General features: G+C 41.0%; 1 protein-coding gene across 3 annotated transcripts in view; it reads right to left on the bottom strand.

Annotated features, from left to right (window-relative positions):
* The window catches only part of SPOCK1 (SPARC (osteonectin), cwcv and kazal like domains proteoglycan 1), a 396,815-nt gene that overhangs the window by 25,453 nt on the left and 355,435 nt on the right, over positions 1-15,927 (bottom strand). The window lies entirely within an intron of this gene.

Genomic DNA, 15,927 nt, shown 5'->3' with positions numbered 1-15,927 from the left:
AATTTAAAAGGCACCAAATACAACTGCTTGTTTGCCAAGGCCATTTGTCCCAGGCCTTTTGGTTATTCTCTACTCAGCTTGAAATAACAATGGGCTTCAGGAAAGGACAAATGAAAAAGGAATAGACAAATCTGAATCAGTTGAGCTCCCCACTTCATCAGGGAATATAAAGTAAACCATCTGTCTTGAGACTGGAACCAGCAACCCTGTTGGAGTCCCCAACATTTCCTTAAACACTGTCACACTACTTTTATAGGGATATACTGGAATATAGCAGAGTTTACCAATCCTATTAGGTGCATTTCCATCCAGAAGAATGGGCTTGATTTACACAGCTAGACCTCAGTAGATGGCCTTGGATCCAAGCATTGGTCTATAAGCCTGCACTCTAGCAGGAAAGCATGTATTGAAGCACACACAGCACCATTCCCTTAGGACAGCCAGCTCCCAACTTCCCACAGATCTGGGATTAGGGAAGAGGACTGCTAGATAAAACAGCAAAGGTTAAAGCAGGGGTGGGCAACTTCTAACTATTGGCCATGCTGGATGGGGCTCGGATGAGTTGAAATCCAATAGTATCTGGAATGTCACAGGTTGTCTGTCCATTGCTGGCTTAACTTAAGTACTGGAATAACAGAGGATTAGCTGTTCAAAGCTCAGCTTCCAAGCTATTTGTTAATATGTGGAGGACTGCAAACAGAACTTGGAAGCAAATGTTATATGTAACTATTTGAACAAACCCCACCCCCCTAAATGCAGGTGCATTCCTCAATAAGAATGCAGTGAAGATAAATGCCCTTTTTATTGTGATGCAGCATTACATATAGCTATACAAAGACTCATTTCTCTCTAATAATATATGTGGTAATTAAAGGAACCTGAAAGTCTCACCCTTTTACATATGCTTATTCTCTTTCCTTAGACTCATTAGTAATTGTCTCAGGATCTATGTGGTTATGGATGCTAAATTATTGTAATTCTTAAGTAATTTCCTGCTTTGTGATTTAGTTGAAATATCACTCAGAACCTGGAACAGTCTGAATAAAGATATCATACTTAACTAGAAAGGAGGCAGATGCATATTATAGATCAGAAGCTGTGTAATTGGGAATAGGTCTTAAGAATCCAACACGTAAGTGGCAAACTAAGATGAGAATCAACACACGTGTGTATTTTCCCCCTCCCCAATTTACTGTCCAGAAGGGATCTTTGCTGAACTGACATAAATCTAATTCGACTTGGCTCCAGCAAGATGAAAAGAGGCAGTTGCAAGTCAGCATATGCTTACAAAAACCGTTTTTCTCCTCCATTAGCTTTTTTGCATGCCCAGCTGATTTTGATTTTATATTATGTGCGTCCTCTATGCTTTTATTTGTATGTTCCCTGCTGAATGTTATCATGTCTCCTACCACCAGGGCTTCATTAAAGTAGAATGTTGTCATACAGCGAATTACTCTGAAATGTGAAAACAGAGACAGACTTCAAAAGGAAAATGAGGTGTTCTCGGGCATCGTGGGGATGGCAGCATTTAGAGGTGTCCCAATGGATCCTCCCTGCAATTTTCTGAAAACCTGACAGAAAGGCAATGAGTGTGTGCAAATGAGGAGAAAACGCAGCTCCCTTGTGAGCTGCAATGGAAAGAACTCCATGGAAAGAACAAAGAATCTCTCTACCCTGCTGTTCCTTCTAAATTGAAATGAATGAAGCTTCTGCTGGCAGGGCACTTTAAAGAGCAGCTCCTAAGCAAGCACAATTCTGATGCTGTACCCAAAGACAGGACATGCAAACAGTAGGGACATGGTTGTATTCAAATCAAGGCAAATTAAAATAAGGCGGAAGGGGGCTGCAGCTTGTGGTTTCCAGCTTCTGAAATCACAACTCTCTTCCGTAAAACGTTTCAAAGAGAGGGGTGATCTACAACACATCACTCATTTCTGGAACATGGAACAACCCTCTGTCTCTGCACACTTCATGCCTAGGTATGTTCTGCTATGCATGAACACTGTCTCAGAGACAAATGTATTAGTGGCAATTATGATAATGCTTTTGCACCTATCTTCAGAGATTTGTGGTTGTGCTGAAAGGGTATGCCTGCTCTGCCTTTGAAAGATGACGCAGAAAGTGTCCTTTTAAGTGGTTTAGTTGCTTTTGAGGCCCCAAAATATCCATAATAATTGTGCTGTACAAAGGAAGGTGGATCCTGACCCCAGTGTTTGCTTGCAGTTGTGTCTATGTTACAATCATGTAAGGAAGAGCAACATAAGCCTATGCTGGCTGCAGAGGGCACACAGTGCAAAGAACATTAATATGATGAAATCATCACCTAATGATTTTCTCTCCCAGGAACCAGAGAAGTGACTAGTAGCTTGTTGATTAGGAATCTACATAGATACTATGTTTTCATTTAAAACAGTTGATTTTTTTTTAAAAAAATGTCTATAGGTACACAGACATGGAAATTATTCTGACTTAAAATAAACAGCTTCAGGAAGTGTTGCCCTGGGAGGTAGGTTGGCTGTCAGGATTCCTAACAAAACAGGCGTCCAGAGCAAGCAAATCGATCCTCACCTAGTGGGCTAATAACAAAGTAGACATCTGGTGAAGAGATTAAAAAGCAAAATGTCGGAGGAGATCAGAATTCCTACCTGGTACAGTACCTACTGTTACTTGAGTATCATTACCATAATTTTATGTCTAGGCCATCACATTCCCTAAAGTGTGAATCTATCCTGCAAATGGGCAGCCATGTGCACCAATAAGAATGGTTATGTAAATCCTGAAAAAGTCTTAATAACACTATTCTTTTTCCTTACTATTAAAGGGGCCTAGCACTGATTTTCTGGATTCCAAGATTTAATTTATTTAATGGATTGCTTTTGTCATTAAAAAACTAAGTTGAAATCATTGTTAATATATTTTAGTCAACATACACATAGAATTGGAAGCTCATTGTGCAACACAGGATGAGTAGGTAAAGTTAGGATTGCAGCCTAAGTCTGGATCCAATCCATTGTCTTCTCCAGCCATAGTTTGTTCTTTTCATAGAACATTTCCACAAACTATCCTTCAATTTCCTATTATTTCTATGTAGAAGTCCTGATTTTTTTTTACAAGAAGCTAGTTCTGAGGAGTCAAAAGACAGTAGGGTCCATTCCATATATTCTATCAGAGGGAGAGTGCATGCACAAGGGGATACCTGATTTGTCCAAGTACAGGTTACAAATTTGAGGGGAGTTGTAAACTTATATGAAATGTAGAGATGCCTAAGTGTCACTGAGCTGACACTTAAATTCCTATAATTTCCTTAGAACTCTCAGGCACACCTATACTTAAAGATCAGACAACAGCTAAATACACTAGGTAAAGAATCCTTGTTGTCTCACTTTGAGAAGAATAGCACAGCACCTTCTACACACCGTAGTGCTGTGTTGTGTTTTTATTATCTGTTCTAGCATGTATGCAGGAGGTAATTAACCTCTGTTCTTATAACTGTCCTCCTCTCTCTAAATGTGAAGTATGAAATATTTTATTTATTTCATATAATATACCTATTGATTGTAACCAACCAACCAACCCTCAACATTACTGAGGTGATTTTAGCCATTTGTCCATGTTCCAGGAATGAGGAAGAACAGAGTCACCCCATTTTTCCTTACAACAATCTGGATCTCCACTGACCAATTTAAAATCACAATTGTATGCAATTGGCTAAGCTGCTAATGTTATTGACTGCAATAGTGCAGAGTTCTTTGAACACTTACATGCCAACATATCTGAAGAAGTATCTGAAGAAGTGTGCATGCACACGAAAGCTCATGCCAATAACAAACTTAGTTGGTCTCTAAGGTGCTACTGGAAGGATTTTTTTAAAATTATGCCAACATATGTATTCACCATCTTGTAGCGAACTCTCTGTTGAGCCTTCCACCATTAATAAAGGGAGTGTTTTAGAACCAAGACTTTGAGCTGACCTCTAGCAAAGTGTGGTTAAAGTCTGACAGAGCTGACGAGTTAAGGAGCAGGATAGTAAGTTAACTTTTGATAGCCAAGCACTACAATATCCCCACTGGTTGAACAACTGCATTGAAAGGAAACTAAGGTGCCCAAACATGTACCTCATTACATCCCTAGCATAACCCACACCATTCCAACAACAAAGCAAACAATTCCTTTGATGTTTGCACAACTGCTTTCATCTACAGAAGGGCAAATAAATAAGTGTACAGCCAGAAATCTCTCTCTCTCTCTCTCTCTCTCTCTCTCTCTCTCTCTCTCTGTGTGTGTGTGTGTGAAAACTGTCCATGGATTCAAGACAGTTTCAGCAAAAGCAACTAATCCACTTTAAACGTTAGTCATTCTAGAGAAAATTAAATAGTTGGAACTGTAGTTATTGAAAGAAAATGCAAGCAAAGAGCAGTGTTCTGGGAGCTTGGCAACAGCCCTCATTTAAATGTAGATCTTGTGTGGTTCTTCAAGCCAGTCTCCTGTCAGTCCTCATAGGTACTGTTCTGAATAATTATTTCATCAGAGTGGTTATGGATCAATGCACCCAAAGTGTTTGCAATTAACAAATCTTGTAAAAGGTCCAGCCAGGCATTTTTTAATAATGAAGGATTCTGAGCTCTAGATAAAACTTTTACATTATGCATACATCATCAGCATTACAGCTGAGGCTGTTTAACTGCTAACAGCTTAGTGACATGCAGTGTATGTACTTAACCATTTTTTAAAAAAAATATTGTGGATTTTTATAAGACTTCACTGTATATCTAAAGTGATGTTAAGCCTGGGTAGTTCCATTTATCAGATTTATTCACCTAACACACTATATTACAGGAATTCTTGAAGGAATTCAAAGTCTTGACTGACTGGCTTTTGGGTTCCACATGGTTTGCAATTTGTACCTTTTCAGCAACAGCAGGGAAAAGAATGCACTAGAGGACCATTGGAAAGGGGGGCTATTGAGGTAGAATGTCTTCATTTTGTGACAACATCACTGCATGACTCACGGGGATGTAGAAACACAAAGCTGGGAACAGATTCATAGAGCTATAGGGCTAAAAGAGCTATGAAGTGATATTGTGTGTTAAGACCCCCCCCAAACCCCCTCAAATAAAGACATAGGTCTCAAATTTTAGTTTAAGGTTTTTTGGCATAATTTTGGCCACAACTTTATTGACTACAGGCTGTGAGTGGTTTGCTTAGGCATTGGTTCCAAACTATCTGAACCTGTCCAGGACAGGAGCAGAACTGACAACTGCCAGCACAGAGGTCAGTAAGGGTAAACACCCTGGGAGATTGATTGGTCTGGAAGCTGTACCAAGATCACCCCAACATGCTCCCAGGGGCTCTCGCGTGGCCCTATCATCTTTTCAGGGGTCAGGCAAAAGCAAGATGAGCCCCTGGGGCAGGCCACAGCCAAGCCACACCCCCTCCAAGAACACCTTTAACCAATGCCTAACCGCAAACCTTACAAAGTTGTGACGATTTGCTACGTGGTAGGCAAAACCCATCCATTCTTAAGGAAATCAACCCTGAGTGCTCAAAGGAAGGACAGATCGTGAAGCTGAGGATCCAATACTTTGGCCACCTCATGAGAAGAGAAGACTCCCTGGAAAAGACCCTGATGTTGGGAAAGATGGAGAGCACAAGGAGAAGGGGACGACAGAGGACAAGATGGTTGGATGGTGTTCTTGGAGCTACAAACATGAGTCTGACCAAACTGCGGGAGGTAGTGGAAGACAGGAGGGCCTGGCATGCTCTGGTCAATGGGGTCACGAAGAGTTGGACACGATTAAACGACTAAACGACAACAGGCAAAAACCAAGAGGCAACAGCCAATCCGCCAAATGGCAAAATTCCTACCATGTCCCTGCTGCAAAACAGATGACACCAAATGGCATAGCAAGGTCAGAAATACCCTAAATATAGGGAGGGAGGATGGGTGTGAAAAGAGGAAGCTCAACGCAATGTGCAGCGGTATAAAAGAGGCTCCCCAGCTACTATTTGTGAAATCTCATTGACCAGATTCTGCCCCAGACCGAGGAACCAATCGGGTAGTTGTGGCTATCCAAACATACCCGCCCCAGCAACCAAAGGGCAGTTTATGGTGATCTCACCACAACACATGCTCTCAGTGAAGAGAACATGATTTGCCCAGCTCCTGCACCAAGGCATGATACTACACATGCAAACAGTTTCCTAGCAGCCTCTCATGAGCCAGCATTACAACATGGAACAAGGCACAGTGCATCAAAGGAGCATTTAGCCACAGTTGGGAGGGGCTGTAGTTTCAAGGGCTGTAGCTGCATGCTTCCTATGGGTCCCAGTTCTTTTTCCAAGATTAGAAAAAGCAATCCTAATCGTTCAAATAGGATGTGCCATACATAGAGGGGGAAATCCCCTCTGCCAGTTGCCTCAGGTGAGAGAACACAAGAAAAGAGAACAGTTTTACTTCTCAAACTATTGATGCCTCCCATAGCACCCCTTTATGTTTTTCAATAGGAGTGAATGGCAGCCATAAAGTCAGTGCCCTTTGACATTGTTGCGATGGGAGAAAAACATGTCACAACACCCCTGACACTGGATAGCTTAGCCATGACTGACTGGGGATCTCACTGCATTTACAAACTTAGAATAACAAGAGACTTCCATACTCACACATCTTGCTAGCCATATTCTTTTATTTAATAAAGGTGACATAATAGCTAAAAACATACCTTGGGGGATAATATAGTCTCGTCCAGGTATGTCAAACACCAGCAGAAACAGCCAAGTCTTCAAATGGTGCCAAAACACCATAAAAAAGAGAGTCGAGAGGCATATCCTTACAATCGCATACAGCTTCTACCTTTTCATAGGTAAAAAGAGGGAAGCATCTGCTACTCTCATACATGCTCTCCCTGCTGCTTAAAAGGTGCCTGCACATTGTCCTGATGTGGATATGGCATGCCAAACTGCCCTGTATTTTTCCCCATCTAAAGAACAAATTGCTTTAAAAGCAGCTGGAAGAACGCTAGGGAAGACAAAATAGCACTAGAACTGTAAGAGGAATGAAAGAGAACCTGCTTGCGAAAGTGGATTACATTTACCTATTAAACCAATTAAGGCTTGTCCAGTTTACTAAATTCCAGCAGCCTTTAATGTTTCCCTTGATCCAAATGATAATATTTCAGCTGTTTGGGGGGGGGAGAAGGGGAGAAAAGAAATGCATTAGAAGTTGTACAACATTTGCACTATGTATTAGCTGAACAATACAGGAAATCTAAGGTGTCTGGACTTCCTAAATGGAAGAAGCCTTTTTGCTTTTTGTAATGACACCAAATTATCCGCTTCATATTATTATTATTTTTTTAAAAAACCTTAATGCCTAGGTAAAACATTTCAGTTATTTCTTACTCTAAATGGCACAGATTGCCTCTTCCACTGCTCATTGTATTCAGCGTGTGAGAACTAAATCACACACTGTGGCTTTAAGTGGGACTTTATTACAGAGTTTAGACTTTTCTCTCTATTCATATTGTGTTTATTATGAAAGTAAAATGATGTTTGTTCTACTTGACAGGTTAGAAATATTAATTCCCCTTAGTCTGGAAGTATAAAGTAGCAATAACTGAATTGTGAGTGCTAAGAAAATATGATTGGCGAACAAAGTTTTATTTTATATTACATTTACATCCCATCTTCCAAGGAGCTCAAGGTGACACACATTGCCCTCCCCTCTGATACCTCCTCTGAAGCCATGGTCTTATCCTCTGAAAAGAAGGAGTCCATCTCTGGGGACATGACACTCCCTGGTTGTTCCTACCCTCCTGCCCTGGTGGCAACGATGCTTCCTTATTGCTGGCTAGAATTGTCTACCTGTTTGGCCTACTTTCAATATTTCAACAGTTAGTAGGCAGAGAGGCAGCCACTCCAGGCCAAGCATTGTGCATGTGTGTGCTTTGCTCTGTTCACATGATGCACGCTGGTGTTATCACCACTGCATTGCAGAATTTATTTTGAGTGAGCAGGTGCTGTGTGAAGCAGTGGGAAAAATACAACAGGGTGTTGGAGCTGTGTGTGCCACATGGCTTAACTTGTGCTCCCTAAGCTAGTGTTTGCTGCCTTCAAATGTGGTGAAGGATGCTGAACCATTGCCAGATTCAGGTGCCAGTAGAATTGGCTTCTGTATATGGAAGGGAAAGGGAATAATAATAATAATAATGTATTATTTATACCCCGCCTATCTGGCTAAGTTTTCCCAGCCACTCTGGGCGGCTTCAAACAGAATATTAAAAATATGTTAAAACATCAATCATTAAAAACTTCCCTAAACAGGGCTGTCTTCAGATGTCTTCTAAAAGTCAGATAGTTGTTTATTTCCTTGACATCTGATGGGAGGGCGTTCCACAGCTATCTTGTTCACTTAAGGCAGCAAAAGGACACAGGCGGATGCTACTTATCATCAAGAGTATCATCGTTACATGGGGATTCATGGAAGACAAGTAACCATTTCTGCAAATGGCCTTTCAAACTGTATTCCAGAGAGGACTAGGGTTCTTTGGAAGCTTGTCAAGAATTTCACCATTTGCCATCTTTCCCAGTACTACAATAAAGTTGTAGGAGGGAACATTCTGTTTGCCTGGGGAACCGTAAGGGTGGACAGACCTTGGCTAGCACCCCACATGAACTGAGATACATGTAGCACAGAATCCTCTCCATTCGTTCATGGGATTTCACACCAGGTACTTGGAGGTTCCTCTGTATGGGAAGAACTTTGTGCTAGTCCCTGCATTAAATCCTTAGTTAATAAACAGTTGTAGCAGGTTGTCTATTGAGATAAAAAAAATTATCCATTACCTGATCAGATGAACTTCAGCACTACTAAATAAGCACATCTCAGGGACTGACTCAGTTTCTTAATGTATGTCAGGAAACCTAGAGTGGGCTTTTGTTGTACAGCAAAATAAAATAAGTGTAGATGGGTTTTGATGAAGACAAGTTCATGCTCAGTGTTAAGCAGCCTGCCAAAGTTTATTCTTGCTTATTTTTTGAAACAGTGATTCCACTCAGACTTCTGTAGGAACCACTGGATCAGGAAAAAAACCAGTGATTCATACCTCTTTCAAAAGTTCATTCCCCTTTCAAGAGGGATGTAGAAGAACAGCAAAGAAAAAGAAGTGTATATGTAAATCATGATAAAATAATTTTTGAGACAGCTATAAACTTACAGCAAATGCCATTATAGTAAACCAACACATAGCACCGTAGTGGGAAAAGGTCTTGAAAGGGAGACATCTGATCTTAACTTGTCTTATTCATATACTGTGCTATAGATCATTTAAAGTCCTCTTTGGAGTATACATACGGTACTTTCTGTCTACACTTTTCTCATTTAGCACTTCTTGCTACAGCAAACACTCTGCACACCTTCTTCTTTTTTACTTTTAACATTTAAACAACCCAACAGCTTTTTAAGGCTTTGTGATGCTTCACTGATTCTAACGGGTCTTTAAGAAGCAAAAATCCACACATGTATAGAGCCTTACTGATGCTAAAAGCCCCCAGCAAAGAAAGGCACCTGTAAAGTTAGACCTGATGGCAAAACTGGAAATCCTTGAGGTATGTACTTTTTCAATACAGAGCTAACATCCTTGCAAGGCAAGAATAGAAAATATTATAGTGTTTATGGTGCTGATACAGCAACTAACACACCACTTCTTTAAGTGTCAGCATCTCTTAGTTTAATTATAAGAGAAAACATCTCATTCAGAATAAGTCAACCGCTGCAAGCAAAATCAGATAAGCATTTCGACAGGGAACTGTGAACCACCAAAATTTCCAAATTAACTTCTATTATCATTAATTAATTCAAGAAGACTGCTTCCTGTTTGGAAATCACACTCTATCATGGCCTGTCAATACAATTTTCTGTCAGTTATCACTTTAAACCAAATATAATGGGGTTTGTATTCTAGGAACCTTAAACTGTCAGCTGATTGTCACTTCAAGTATTGGAATGAATTATTCGGGGGGGGAGGGAAGCATCTAGGCAACAATAATTAAAACAAAAAAACAAAACAAACAAACAGCCATGCCAGATGATCACAGATGGGAGGTGCTGCCTCATCATATGGAATTGGTATAAATTCAGAAAATTCTAAACAGTAGCTCCGTGTGGTATCTTCAATAATTATAATTCCCATCTGGGCAGGCAACTACATTTCCTTGCTCCATCAACTATGTGAACTGGGTTGAAAGAAGAAGCGACTCAATAATGGTGATGATAATGTTGACAAGGTTTCAGCTTGGAGGGCAGTGGCTGGAGACCCCTGATTCTTAACTCATGGAAAAAGCCAGCAAACTGAAAAATCAGTCAGCAGATCTCATTAGGATCATCCTCCACACACACCTATAAAGTATACATTGTGGAAGCAAAATAGTTATTTAGCTGAATATTGGGGGGAGGACAAATTTAACAATGTACTGGTGCACAGAATGTAAACGCACTAGTATCAACAAGCAATCTCATAGTCTGTTATGATACTAGTCTTTGTCTGCCTTTCTTTCTATTAGATCTAGATACTGGCCAGTTTCTTGGGGTTCTTCCATAGTTCAATATTTCGTCAGGCCTTCTCTGGCAAGTCTGTAGTACAAGGATGGAAAACCAGTGTCTCTACAGCTCTCATCATTTTTAATAATAGACCCTATGGGCTAGGGTTGGAATTTTAACAAGATCTGTAGGGGGTGCAGGTTCATCATACCTGAAATAAGAGAACAAATAATAGAGGACAGTCCTCTATAAAGACACATGGCCATCCTGGGTACAGCCATATGGCAAATTTGTATGTAGGAACCCAATGGTTAGTGATGATGGGACCTGTAATCCATCACCACTGACCTTTGTAGTTCCAACCTCTGACATCTGAAGAGTTGTCAGGTCCAAGTCTGGTTTAATAATAAAGAGCCAGAAGAAGAGTGAGCAGGGCCCTTGAAATTGCCCACAAACAGTTAACACCTGGTCAGCATACTGAACAGACCCACAAGTCACCACAGTGAGATATGCCGTGTTTCTATTTAAATTACTGCAATTATGTCTAAAGGTGTCTGGTGGTGTCTGGGAGACCTACAATCAGGGCACTAGGGAAACAGCCCCTGGTATTTAGAGGTATACTGCTTCTATGCATTGGGTTTTCATTTAAGTGTACAGTGGCTGACAGGAGAGGCTTCTATGAGTGGAGCAGGAGGGAGGAATTTTGGGGATGTGCAACTGAGCAGGGCTGGGGGTAGGGAATGCACGTGGCGGTTGCAAAGGATTAAGTTGGTGCTTGTGGGCCCTAACCTCAAATAGAGGTCAAGCCATGATGCTGCGTCATGCCTACTGCAGACAGAGCTTGGTATGGAAGAGAAGGCTGTACAGTGGTACCTTGGGTTACATACGCTTCAGGTTACAGACTCCGCTAACCCAGAAATATTACCTCGGGTTAAGAATTTTGCTTCAGGATGAGAACAGAAATTATGCTCTGGCGGCACGGCGGCAGCGGGAGACCCCATTAGCTAAAGTGGTGCTTCAGGTTAAGAACAATTTCAGGTTAAGAACAGATCTCCAGAACGAATTAAGTACTTAACCTGAGGTACCACTGCACTGATATCTACAATGTATTTTTTGCACACTGTTCTGAAGACAACAGGCTTGTTCCTTAATTATGTAAGGGACCAGTGTAAAAAAAGTTCACCGTCAGAATCTGGGCAAAGTAGCTGAGTGGAAGATGAATAGCTAGGTCTATATAAATCAAACAAAATCCATAAAAGTCAATGGAAGTTTGAGCGCAGCATTTTTAAATTACTTTGGAAAAATGGTCTGAAGATTGAGACATTTCTCATCCTATCATTTAGAACTGTTGTCCTCTGACCTTTTGCTATGAAAGAATAAAACGGAAATAACCCATCTACCCCATATCCTGCACTCTCCAAATGGACAGATTGCTCAGGGTGACAAAGTTCAGAAACAAACAAAATTGTGACTTCTCGCAGCTGGCTTCTCCCATTCAGCATTTATAAATTCACTTCTCTTAGAAAAGCCAGCAATCCCAAATCTAAAAAGCCACACAGATACAGAGAAATGAGCTACGAATAAAACATTTTACTGGTTTCAGAAATGGTGATATATTTGGAAGCAATGAAGCTATGAATGTAGAACTGTTTGCAAATGTCTTTGATTTCTGCACTTCTAACCCCTCCATGTCTACTCAGAAGCACTACTCAGTTCAATGGGACTTTGAAGAGTATAGGAGTGCTGTATAGGAAGTAGATTCAAGTCACCCTTCATTACCCTTGTCTCTTTTCCCTCTTCTGTTTTTTTTCCATTGTCTTGTTTAGATTGCACGCTCCTAGAGGGAGATCGGGCCAATTGCCAATGCAATTTTATAATGCACCTGATGCCACTTTATGTATGTGGCCCTGCTCACTTTGCCCATCAATCCTTTCTACCTTCCACCCCTATTGAACCCCCTAAGCTTTGCTAACCACCATCGGCTCACAGCTTATACAACCTTCCCGTTTACACCTCACCAGCCTTCCCCCTTTCAGCAGTCACTGAAGGGCGATTCCCAAAGAAGGGAAGCCAGGCACACAGGAAGCAGACAGGTGGCTATGGGGAGCATGGCGAGGAGCGATCAACGTCAAATATCTTCACTGGAGACTGACATCGGTAAACCAATTTTTGTTTCGGATGCTGGTCTCACCACTTTGGAAAGGCTGAATGAAATTCTGTCTGAAATGCTAATTCGCTTATATAGCACTGCAGTTCTATGGCCAGTTTATCAGGGGTCTTAATTCTCACAGCGCTAAGGATTGCACATGTGAAAAGATGTTACATCTGGCTGCTGTGTACACACTGCAATAAAGAACAAAGCAACCAAGGTGCTACTGGTGGCAAGAGAGTGTGCGTAGTTAATAAAAGGAAAAGTAATTTTACCTGAACATATGGGTGTACCTTCACAAATGCTTTTAACGTCTTCTACAAAATTTATTTTTCACATTTATGACACGTCTTTCTTTTAAACTGCATAAACCTTATTATGATAGTTGTTGTTGTCCAATCCTGATCTCTTTGCCCTTCTCTCTGTTACACCATTTCCACTATTACTTCCCAAGAGCTGGATGAATAGTCAGTTCCTTTAATTCCTATGCTGGGAGATGCAATAAAGACTGTGCAACCCATGGCTCAATGAGATCACTGGAAACGTGACCTGATGAAGTGTTAGGCACTGCACTTGAAAAGACCATCTGTCCACTGCTCATGACGCGTCAAAAATGATCTCTGAAAGCAATGGCTGAGAACTACAGAGAGATTTGTAGACAAATAAAATAAGCACGAGCCTGTGCAGCCTTAGTGGCATCTACGAATTCCTCTATGTCTCAGGAAATCCTTGACTGTTCCTGTAGATTAGCTTCCTGGCGGCTTTAAGCAGCAAAAAAAGCTGTACTAGGACTCAGTATTGATCCCCAGATGGTGTGCAAAATGAGCAGAAATGGCACACTGATAAGAAAGAGGATTTCAGCAGGAAAAGCAAACAGTAGGATTGCCTAAAAGATAAAATTGGTAGACTAAGGCTGCAGTCCTAAGCACACGTACTCAGCAGTGCATCCCATTGAGTGCAATGGAACAGCTCTCAGTAAAGCATGCCACAGAGTTAGACCTTCTTTGCACTGGTATAGTTTGTTTCGGACATGACATGCCAAGATTTCCATTCAGAAGAAAACCTTTTATAGCCTTACACATTTCTTCTTTTGTTCAGTTTTCATAATCCTATGCTTTATGTAGGACACTAAGACCCCTACCTGTTCTGGAAAGCTTTATTTGATATATTGATACTCTGATCTTAAACATTCTTTTTAACTGTTGGCAAGAGGGACAAACTGGATTTCAAAGGGAGATGCCTAGGAACAACCAAGTTCAAGCTTGCTGATGGGGGGTGGACTTAGCTAAAATGGGGAAAAATAAGTAGTGATGCTAGGGGCAGATGAATATAGGGGAAAGGGCAAATCTGGAGAAGTACTGAGCTGATATAAAAATACAAGTGCACTCTTGTACATGAAGTGGGAACCACAGAATGTGACCGCAGATGTCCCGCAAAAATGGGGAACTGAAATTACTAGGCAAGGAGAAAAGTTGGTACATGGAGAAGCATCACTAGGAGTTGCAGTCAGACATTACCGTATTTTTCGCTCTATAGGACGCACCGGACCACAAAACGCACCTAGTTTTTAGAGGGGGGAATCAAGGGGGGAAATTATGATTCCCCCCCAAGCCCCAAAGAGCTTCCCCCAAAGAGCTCAAGCTTCCCCTGACCCCAGCCCCCAGAACAGGTCGGGGAGCGGCAGCAAGGTTGCGTGCAGCCTTGCCTCCGCTCCCGGAGCTTGCGGGGCTGGCGGGGGAAGCCCTGGTTCCAGGGACCACACATTTGCTCCATAAGACGCACAGACATTTCCCCTTAGTTTTTAAGAGGAAAAAAGTGTGTCTTACGGAGTGAAAAACAAGGCATACACCTGTTTCAGGTGATCAAAATCTTCACACTGGTGTTTAGAGAATAGTAGCACTTATTTATGAAGACGTTGCATATGTGGCAAACACAAACTACTACATGTTTTCCTTTCTGGAGGGGGTTAAAGATACTGAAGAACCACTTGCAGAACTTAAATATTTTCTTTTTCAGGTTGCTTATCCTGTGAGTAAGGGCAGGTGCTTCAACCATCCCTACTGAGCATGTACAAAGGTTTTCAGCATGCTCAGACACTACATGTAGGCAAACCCAGAACGGAGGCAAATCCTAGCAATATATTCGAACCAAGGCACTATAAAATATTATGATGACATAATTTTCTATGTGGGTTCCCATAAAGACTCTACACTACGGACATTGAGAAATAACAAACTTATCATACATACAACATTGCCTTAATGTGATCAGAGAAAAACAGTGTGGATTGGCCTCATATCCACACAATACATTTAAAGCACACTTAACAAAGATGGCTTCCCCCAAGGAATCCTGGGAAGTGTTGTCTTCCCCTCAGATAGCTATGATTCCCAGCACCCTTCACAAACTACAGTTTCCAGGTTTTTTTAAATGAAATTCATGTACTTTATATGTGCTTTAAATATATGTTATGAATGTGACTATGGTGTACTGACTGCAGAAAGACCACAGCACAGAAGTTGCAGGACAGAAATACCACAACTACATAGAAATAAATATTCTCCTTGCCTATGTTTTCTCAGTTTGAACAAAAAGAAAAATGTCATTGTATTTGTAGGGGTGTTTTCAGTTGTAAAATGAAGTTACAAAATTATCTGCTTATGAGGCAACAGCATTTAAGTGAGGCATCTGCAACGTAGCTACCTCAATATTTTACATGGCAAATGATGTGTGTAGAAAAACTTGTCAGTTCATAGTTATCTTAAGTGACAAGCCTTCATTTGTTTCCTTTGTGGGTTTTTAAAAAAAATCTGAATTGATAAAGGCAGCTACAACAGATTTACATTTAGATACTGGAAAGATACAGCAGTGACATGCGACGACCAGGAAAATTCCAGTTACAATGCAAATAAAGGCAATAAAACTCACTTAACCATAGCATGATACATAATGAACAACTGGCAATAATTATGTTCCATAACATACTTCTGGTCTGCTTCAGCACTTCTGCACTTCCTTTGTTGTTATTCATTTCTGAAAGTTCTGCCAGTGATTCTTCAGTATCCTCAACCTCCTCAGGAAAGGAAAACATGTAGTAGTTTGTGTAGCTTGTGTCTGCCACATATGCAACATCTTTTTATATAATTGCCACTGCTCCCTAAAACACCAGTGTGAGTTTTATTTATTTAAAACAATGACAAAGCAAACTTTCAGACTTGGTGCTTAGCAGACCTCAACACATCTC

Source organism: Podarcis raffonei, chromosome 2 (assembly GCF_027172205.1).
Source record: "Podarcis raffonei isolate rPodRaf1 chromosome 2, rPodRaf1.pri, whole genome shotgun sequence".
NCBI classification, from domain to species: Eukaryota; Metazoa; Chordata; class Lepidosauria; order Squamata; family Lacertidae; genus Podarcis; species Podarcis raffonei.
Note: the sequence above shows the minus strand (reverse complement) of the source record. Positions and strands in the feature narration are given on the sequence as shown.